Source organism: Haliotis rubra, unplaced genomic scaffold (assembly GCF_003918875.1).
Source record: "Haliotis rubra isolate DU_JTF1 unplaced genomic scaffold, ASM391887v1 Scf914, whole genome shotgun sequence".
Lineage (NCBI taxonomy): Eukaryota > Metazoa > Mollusca > Gastropoda > Lepetellida > Haliotidae > Haliotis > Haliotis rubra.
Window position 1 is genome coordinate 65,114 of NW_025767651.1, and position 9,445 is coordinate 74,558.

Consider the following 9,445-nt stretch of genomic DNA (forward strand, 5'->3'; position numbering starts at 1 on the left):
TTCTGATTAGTTTACTATATATAGTGGCCCAAGTATATATGACTAAATATTGTCAGGTTGTCATGAACTGTTCTGATTAGTTTACTATGTATAGTGGCCCAAGTATATATGATTAAATATTGTTAGGTTGTCATGAACTGTTCTGATTAGTTTACTATGTATAGTGGCCCAAGAATATATGACTAAATATTGTCAGGTTGTCATGAACTGTTCTGATTAGTTTACTATGTATAGTGGCCCAAGTATATATGACTAAATATTGTCAGGTTGTCATGAACTGTTCTGATTAGTTTACTATGTATAGTGGCCCAAGTATATATGATTAAATATTGTTAGGTTGTTATCGACTGTTCTGATTAGTTTACTATATATAGTGGCCCAAGAATATATGAATAAAATATTGTCAGGTTGTCATGAACTGTTCTGATTAGTTTACTATGTATAGTGGCCCTAGTATATATGAATAAGTATTGTCAGGTTGTTATCGACTGTTCTCATTAGTTTACTATATATAGTGGCCCAAGTATATATGACTAAATATTGTCAGGTTGTTATGGACTGTTCTGATTAGTTTACTATCTATAGTGGCCCAAGTATATATGACTAAATATTGTCAGGTTGTTATGGACTGTTCTGATTAGTTTACTATGTATAGTGGCCCAAGTATGTATGACTAGATATTGTCAGGTTGTTATCAACTGTTCTGATTTGTTTACTATATATAGTGGCCCAAGTATATATGACTAAATATTGTCAGGTTGTTATGGACTGTTCTGATTAGTTTACTATATATAGTGGCCCAAGTATATATGACTAAATATTGTCAGGTTGTTATGAACTGTTCTGATTTGTTTACTATGTATAGTGGCCCAAGTATATATGACCAAATAATGTCAGGTTGTTATGGACTATTCTGATTTGTTTACTATATATAGTGGCCCAAGTATATATGACTAAATATTGTCTGGTTGTTATGGACTGTTCTGATTAGTTTACTATGTATAGTGGCCCAAGTATATATGACTAGATATTGTCAGGTTGTTATGAACTGTTCTGATTTGTTTACTATCTATAGTGGCCCAAGTATGTATGACTAAATATTGTCAGGGTGTTATGAACTGTTCTGATTAGTTTACTATCTATAGTGGCCCAAGTATATATGATTAAATATTGTCAGGTTGTTATGGACTGTTCTGATTAGTTTACTATATATAGTGGCCCAAGTATATATGACTAAATATTGTCAGGTTGTTATGAACTTTTCTGATTAGTTTACTATGTATAGTGGCCCAAGTATATATGACTAGATATTGTCAGGTTGTTATGAACTGTTCTGATTTGTTTACTATCTATAGTGGCCAAAGTATGTATGACTAAATATTGTCAGGGTGTTATGAACTGTTCTGATTAGTTTACTATATATAGTGGCCCAAGTATGTATGACTAAATATTGTCAGGGTGTTATGAACTGTTCTGATTAGTTTACTATCTATAGTGGCCCAAGTATATATGACTAAATATTGTCAGGTTGTTATGAGTTGTTCTGATTAGTTTACTATATATAGTGGCCCAAGTATATATGATTAAATATTGTCAGGTTGTTATGGACTGTTCTGATTAGTTTACTATATATAGTGGCCCAAGTATATATGACTAAATATTGTCAGGTTGTTATGAACTTTTCTGATTAGTTTACTATGTATAGTGGCCCAAGTATATATGAATAAATATTGTCAGGTTGTTATGGACTGTTCTGATTGGTTTACTATCTATAGTGGCCCAAGGATATATGACTAAATATTGTCAGGTTGTTATGGACTGTTCTGATTAGTTAACTATCTATAGTGGCCCAAGTATATATGACTAGATATTGTCAGGTTGTTATGAACTGTTCTGATTTGTTTACTATGTATAGTGGCCCAAGTATATATGACTAAATAATGTCAAGTTGTTATGGACTGTTCTGATTTGTTTACTATATATAGTGGCACAAGTATATATGACTAAATATTGTCAGGTTGTTATCAACTGTTCTGATTTGTTTACTATCTATAGTGACCCAAGTATGTATGACTAAATATTGTCAGGGTGTTATGAACTGTTCTGATTAGTTTACTATATATAGTGGCCCAAGTATATATGATTAAATATTGTCAGGTTGTTATGAACAGTTCTGATTTGTTTACTATGTATAGTGGCCCAAGTATATATGACTAAATATTGTCAGGTTGTTATGAACTGTTCTGATTTGTTTACTGTCTATAGTGGCCCAAGTATATATGACTTATTATTGTCAGGTTGTGTGTGAAGGTAGTAGCTTGACCAACCAAAAGCTGGACGGTCCCTGTGATGGTCCACACTACCTCACAGACTCACGTTATCCCATTGCAACTCATTGGCAGAAGGGTGAGCATCGAGTGATGGTACTGTTTGAGATAACAATATATGTAGACGACAATATATGTAGACAACAATACATGCAGACAACCATATATGTAGACAACAATATATGTAGATCGTCAATGCAAAATAACACTTAGTCTTGACTATCCTCAGAAATACATTTCGTTTGGTGTAAAGGGAAATGATATTTGTGAAAATTATGTGATGACACCGGGTGTTCCCAAAAATGGTAAGCAAGTTCTAACCTACCGGTAGCACCAACCATTCACAAGAATGGATTAAAATTGCAAACGCCTGCATAGGCGGATCCAGAGGATTCACTTTCTTGAACGTTTGTTCAATGACCATTGAAACTCGGGTGAAACAAACCAGACAGTGAAGTGGTGGATAGACCGGATAGAATCTTACATAACTTTGAATTCCGACTGCCGGGTAGAGCTACAGAGATTCCGTTTAAAAAATGTGAATCACAGGACTTAATGGGAAAATGTAGGGATTTCCGGAAGGGATATTGAGAGATAGGATGGGTCATGGGCGCATTTTATTCCGGTACCAGAAGTATATAACATATCCCATCATCATATATTTAATGTGATCCTTTTGTATAAAACTCTTTTCACCACATAACATATTCAGACATTTGTTAATCTCGAAGAACATTGTTGCTTGTTTTGCCAATGTTGTGTATCCCTTGCTTGATGACGGTGTTACCATCTACACTGATACGTCACATCTATTGCAATAAAGATGTTTTTATCCATAAAAAATGTTTCTCTTGAACATTATTGCGTTGTTGTGTGAGGCTTCGCGGTGAAGCCTCTGTGAGAGATTAACGAGATTGAGATTAACGAGATTGAGATTAACGAGATTGAGATTAACGAGATTACTGAATCAAGACTGCACGTTAGTTAGGTCAGCTGGAACTTCCTCTTCTCTAAATCATCCACACTGAGGATCACTGAAAATGTCTGCTAGCAAGTAACAAAGGGGAGTAACTCTTCACAAACTAATGAAAAAGGATTAACGGAGTTGTCTCTCTTGAATGAAACCAAGCACTTGATATCTGGTCAAGGTTGTTTATACTAGAAATCCAATTAAACATATTCCTAAAATTCTCAATAATTTCTGGTCATACTATAATTTCAGCTGGTAGACATCACTCTGCGAGAGAGCCAGCAAGCTACAACGTCTTTGTGTTTTATGAACTTTGGGTACTTGAACTGTTCTGTGTAAAGATCGGGTTTAGCTTCATGTAGATCTTCTTCACTTCCTCTAACGTCCCAGGCCTCACTTGAACGACAACAGCAGGGACATAGCTTCCACTGGAACGGAAACGTTTGTACCTATCTTGGGTTTCTTGAAGACTCTCGTCGATCTGGAAACAAGAACAATGTCACTGGCTATGAAATAAAAGTCTTAAAGCTACAGTAACTGACGTGAGAGTTGGCAATTAGATCTACAGCGACATATGCGTCAGGGTGGTAGATAATTTAAACCTACAGCGACATAAGTGTCAGTGTGGTAAGAAATGTAGATCAGCAGTGAAAATAATTGTCGTTTTAGACGAATAAACACACAGTGTGACAGGTGTATAGACGCTTCATGCAAATGTACAGATACGGGTCGCAGGTGTAAAGACACAACTTGCATATTACAGGCACATGTTTCAGGTGTACAGACACAGCTTCCAGGTGTGTACATACAGCTTCCAGATGTGTCAGCGCAAATTCGCAAGAATATAGACATGGGTGTCTAGACACAAGTTGCAGGTGTATAAACATGGTTTGTATGCGTATGTACGCAGGTTCCAGGCGTAAAGACAGGAGATAGGTGTCTAGGCAAACACCTTGCCTCACCACTAAACACCTTACCTCACCACAGAGCAGCTAGCTGGTAAGAACTCACAACATTGCTGGTTCAGTGAGTGAGTGAGTTGAGTTTTACGCCGCGCTCAGCAATATTCCAGCTATATGGTGGCGGTCTGTAAATAATCGGATCTGGACTACACAATCCAGGGATCAACAACATGAACATCGGTCTGCGCAATTGGGAACCGATGACATGTGTCAACCCAGTCAGCGAGCCTGACCATCCGATCCCGTTAGTCGCTTCTTGCAACAACATTGCTGGTTGAGGACATGTGACCTTCAAATACAATATTCATGCATAACCATGAGAAAAATACTAAACATCGAGTAGATACATGCATCCCGCGGGAATGCAACCTTTACGACGTTTTCTGAACGTTTGGTCATCAGTTGTTCACACACTAAAAATAGTCGTATGTGCAGGAGATATTATTCATCTTTTAGATCTTCTGATGGCCAAGTTGACAAATAATATATCCATGTTTTGGCATTGCTCAGAGTTTGTGTATAAATGTTTAGTTGAAGGCATGTATTATCTTGGATATGTTAAAAACTTTCAAATCCTGTAATTATTTAGAAACAAAGTTAATGTACTCTCTGGAACTTTGTTAACATACCACACGTTTTCCTCGATCAGTCAAAGCTCCATACACGTGCGCTGTCGTCGATATTTCACCTGCAAGTGGTATGGATATCAAATACCTGCGACACTGAATCCGTTATGAACACTCTTGCGTCAGTTGCAGTCCCTCTTCCTGCCTTTCTCCTCCTGTCTAAACACACTTCACTCCCAAACACTTTGTCTCAGTACTAAACACACTTCACTCCCAAACACTTTGTCTCACTACTAAACACGTTTCACTGGCAAACACATTCTCTCACTACTAAACATACTTCCCTCCCAAACACATTGTCTCACTACTAAACACACTTCACTCCCAAACACATTGTCTCACTACTAAACACACTTCACTCCCAAACACATTGTTTCACTACTAAACACACTTCACTCCCAAACACATTGTCTAACTACTAAACACACTTCACTCCCAAACACATTGTCTTACTACTAAACACACTTCACTCCCAACACATTGTCTTACTACTAAACACACTTCACTCCCAAACACATTGTCTTACTACTAAACACACTTCACCCCCAAACCCATTGTCTTACTACTAAACACACTTCACTCCCAAACACATTGTTTCACTACTCAAACACACTTCACTCCCAAACACATTGTCTTACTACTAAACACACTTCACTCCCAAACACATTGTCTACTACTACTAAACACACTTCACTCCCAAACACATTGTCTTACTACTAAACACACTGCACTCCCAAACACATTGTCTTACTACTAAACACACTTCACTCCCAAACACATTGTCTCCACTACTAAACACACTTCACTCCCAAACACATTGTTTCACTACTAAAACACACTTCACTCCCAAACACATTGTCTAACTACTAAACACACTTCACTCCCAAACACATTGTCTTACTTCTAAACACACTTCACTCCCAACACATTGTCTTACTACTAAACACACTTCACTCCCAAACACATTGTCTTACTACTAAACACACTTCACCCCCAAACACATTGTCTTACTACTAAACACACTTCACTCCCAAACACATTGTCTTACTACTAAACACACTTCACTCCCAAACACATTGTCTTACTACTAAACACACTGCACTCCCAAACACATTGTCTTACTACTAAACACACTTCACTCCCAAACACATTGTCTCACTACTAAACACACTTCACTCCCAAACACATTGTTTCACTACTAAACACACTTCACTCCCAAACACATTGTCTAACTACTAAACACACTTCACTCCCAAACACATTGTCTTACTACTAAACACACTTCACTCCCAAACACATTGTCTCACTACTAAACACACTTCACTCCCAAACACATTGTTTCACTACTAAACACACTTCACTCCCAAACACATTGCCTAACTACTAAACACACTTCACTCCCAAACACATTGTCTTACTACTAAACACACTTCACTCCCAACACATTGTCTTACTACTAAACACACTTCACTCCCAAACACATTGTCTTACTACTAAACACACTTCACCCCCAAACCCATTGTCTTACTACTAAACACACTTCACTCCCAAACACATTGTTTCACTACTAAACACACTTCACTCCCAAACACATTGTCTTACTACTAAACACACTTCACTCCCAAACACATTGTCTTACTACTAAACACACTTCACTCCCAAACACATTGTCTTACTACTAAACACACTGCACTCCCAAACACATTGTCTTACTACTAAACACACTTCACTCCCAAACGCATTGTCTCACTACTAAACACACTTAACTCCCAAACGCAGTGCCTCACTACTAAACACACTTCACTCCCAAACGCAGTGCCTCACTACTAAACACCTTGCCTGATCACCTAACACATTTCACTCTCAAACACATTGTCTCACCACTAAACACACTTCATTACCAAACACATTGCCTCAATACTAAACAAACTTCACTACCAAACACAGCTTTGAATTTCTATTAAAGAAATGCCTTTATGTTAAAATTTGGCATTTCCAAAAGGATCCTTAACTTCAGCGAGGTTTAGTAACAATCCATTACCACAATTTGCTTCCTGTTTTATCCTGAGTTTCCACTCACCTGTCAGTTCCTCAACGATGAAGTTGCCGACAGCCATATAGTTGAACATCGTCCCTGACGTCCACGTTCTGGAAGCTCTCAAAACAGCTTCAGTGAACAGGAACTCTGGGTATTTGTCGTACCCGTCTCCCGCCCTGTAGGATGCAACAGTGAGCAACATTACGGGTTAAACCAAGTTTCGTAATGTATACACACACGCGCGCCCACGCACACACACACACATGCAGAGATCTGCCGGGAGAGAGAGAGAGAGTAAACGAGCAAATTGTAGAGAGAGAGAGAGATTCCACTTTGCAGAGACAGTCTGAGAGAGAGACAGAGTCACACACACATCGACAAAGATTGTCAGAGCTTTGAGATTTCTATCAACTCATACTGATAGATTTGCTGTCAAATAAAATACAATCTGGAACATCATCGGTGCAAACAAAGTAATTCTGTGATTCATTAATCTGCACATATCAATGCACAATTCCACTGAGAAAGCACCTGTTCTGACTGACGAGGTTTCACTGTTCACAGCAGCATCTGTTCAATGACAAGCATGTGAAGACATAACCACAACATCCACAACATCATCGCCCGTTGTACTCACCGTTGCAGTAGGACGTAGCTTGGGGTCTGGCCTGTGAAGCTGGTAACACGGATGATATCTCCTGTACGATACCTGTACAGACCTGACCAGTTTGTGATGACCATCTCATAACTCTGCCCAATGTCCACCTGGAGGACACAGTTGCGAAGGACTAGTCAGTCTCATAACCATACTAGCCGCTCTAGGATACTTCTTACAGTACCTCACATACAGAAGAACAGAACAGAAACACTGAGCCACGTGTAGCAGGAACTCCTCTGCCGTATCGTAAATCCACAAAACTTGCAGATTCGAAACCAGTGACATAATATACTCTATGTGTGCCAAGTCTTTCAAAAGAAACAAAGAAAAATGTATCTACCTCATGAGCCAGCAACGTCTGTGGATTATCTTGATCAACGTCTACTTCAGGGATGAATTCGTAAAACACCTGATCAGGGGAGGCTGGTGTACTCCATCTTCATCTGGTCTATAATGTTCATGTTGATGCCATACAACCCCTCGGAAGCCACGTGTGTGCTGGAGGTTATTGGGATGTCCACTATGTACTTCCGTCTCAGAATATTCACCTGAAAATCAAGGTGCTATCAATGTAAAAGACTTAATGATCTTTAAATGCCTGTTCTACTGAGAGAGTAACTTCTTCAGTATATGAGGCCAGGTAATATGCATCGTGTCTTGGTGTAATACTGGTGCGCTATTCCATGTGTCATTAATCATATAGAGGTTATGAAATGTCTTCCTGTTTAATGCCGTCTTTATTGTCGCAGCTGCTGATTCAGGACAGTCATTGTTCAAATATTTCCAAAGGCCAAAACGTATGTAGCTAAGACATGTGAGACTTGATTGGAACTATTTATAGGACACTAATTTTTATTCTTAATTCTTATTCACCCCAGCATTGTACATTGTCTTGCCAGCGAACCCTTACCACTCTGTCATTTTCATTAATAACTGTTAATGACTTTAATAGCCTTAATTAGTCATCTCCTTATGTCTGCCATCACATCTCCACGGCAATGCTATTGTTTCTCTACATGTCCATTGTTAACTCTTCGTCTGTCCATTGTTGTCTATAACTATATATATGTTCATATCTGTACTGTCACCAGTCCAGTCCTCCTCAGAGAGTAAGTCCCAAAACGTTCAAAGTAAAATGTAAATTTACTATATTTTAAACGTAGTATCTTTGTTCTTTTACCTGCCGGCTACATTTTCCTACAATCGCCAGCGGCTGAAGGGATGGTGTAAATCCAGCTAGGGTCCATGCAGGTAGCAAAAGTAATGTAAGTCCTCATGGTTCCTAGTATGGTGATCTACCTTAAGTTGTTGGCGATCTATAGCCCGTGTTTTATACTGTATTGTCCTCTTTAATTGAAATGTTAATTGCTTTGCTCGCTAGTTTTATTCATATCTGTGATTCTCTACTGTCCATCGTTGACAGGTTTTAATTTTCAAAACGTTTTCTCTTTATATTGTATAAATTGTTTTCGTCACGATATGGCTGAGATATTGCCGATGTGACGTTAAATATTAACTCACTCACTCACTGTCACCAGTCCGGTATTCCGACTGTCTGTGTAGGGACGACCGCGAGCAGGATAATGCCGCCCGTAGGAAACGCCTTAATGTTGAGCTGGAACTCCGCAGACCTCATTAATGTCTGAGCCGGCAACCCAGCTCATTGATGTCTTGTAAATTTGTTTGTCATGTTCTGTATAACCAGCTAAAGAAGTTGGATCTCAACGTATTCATTGATCTTCGTCTACGTATTATTCGTCTTAATTCTGAGTTTGTTACCATGTCGACAACATGTATGCGTTGACGTTATCGTTCTCTAGTTATATACGTTTTGAAATACAATCTGGACGAGTTATTAAATGTA

At 38.5% G+C, this 9,445-nt stretch overlaps 1 long non-coding RNA gene across 1 annotated transcript; it reads left to right on the forward strand.

Annotated features, from left to right (window-relative positions):
- Positions 1 to 483, forward strand: LOC124264226. Its single transcript, XR_006895079.1, has 2 exons — positions 1 to 56; positions 408 to 483. It is a non-coding gene; the product is annotated as an uncharacterized LOC124264226 (long non-coding RNA).
- The last annotated feature ends 8,962 nt before the right edge of the window (positions 484 to 9,445 follow it).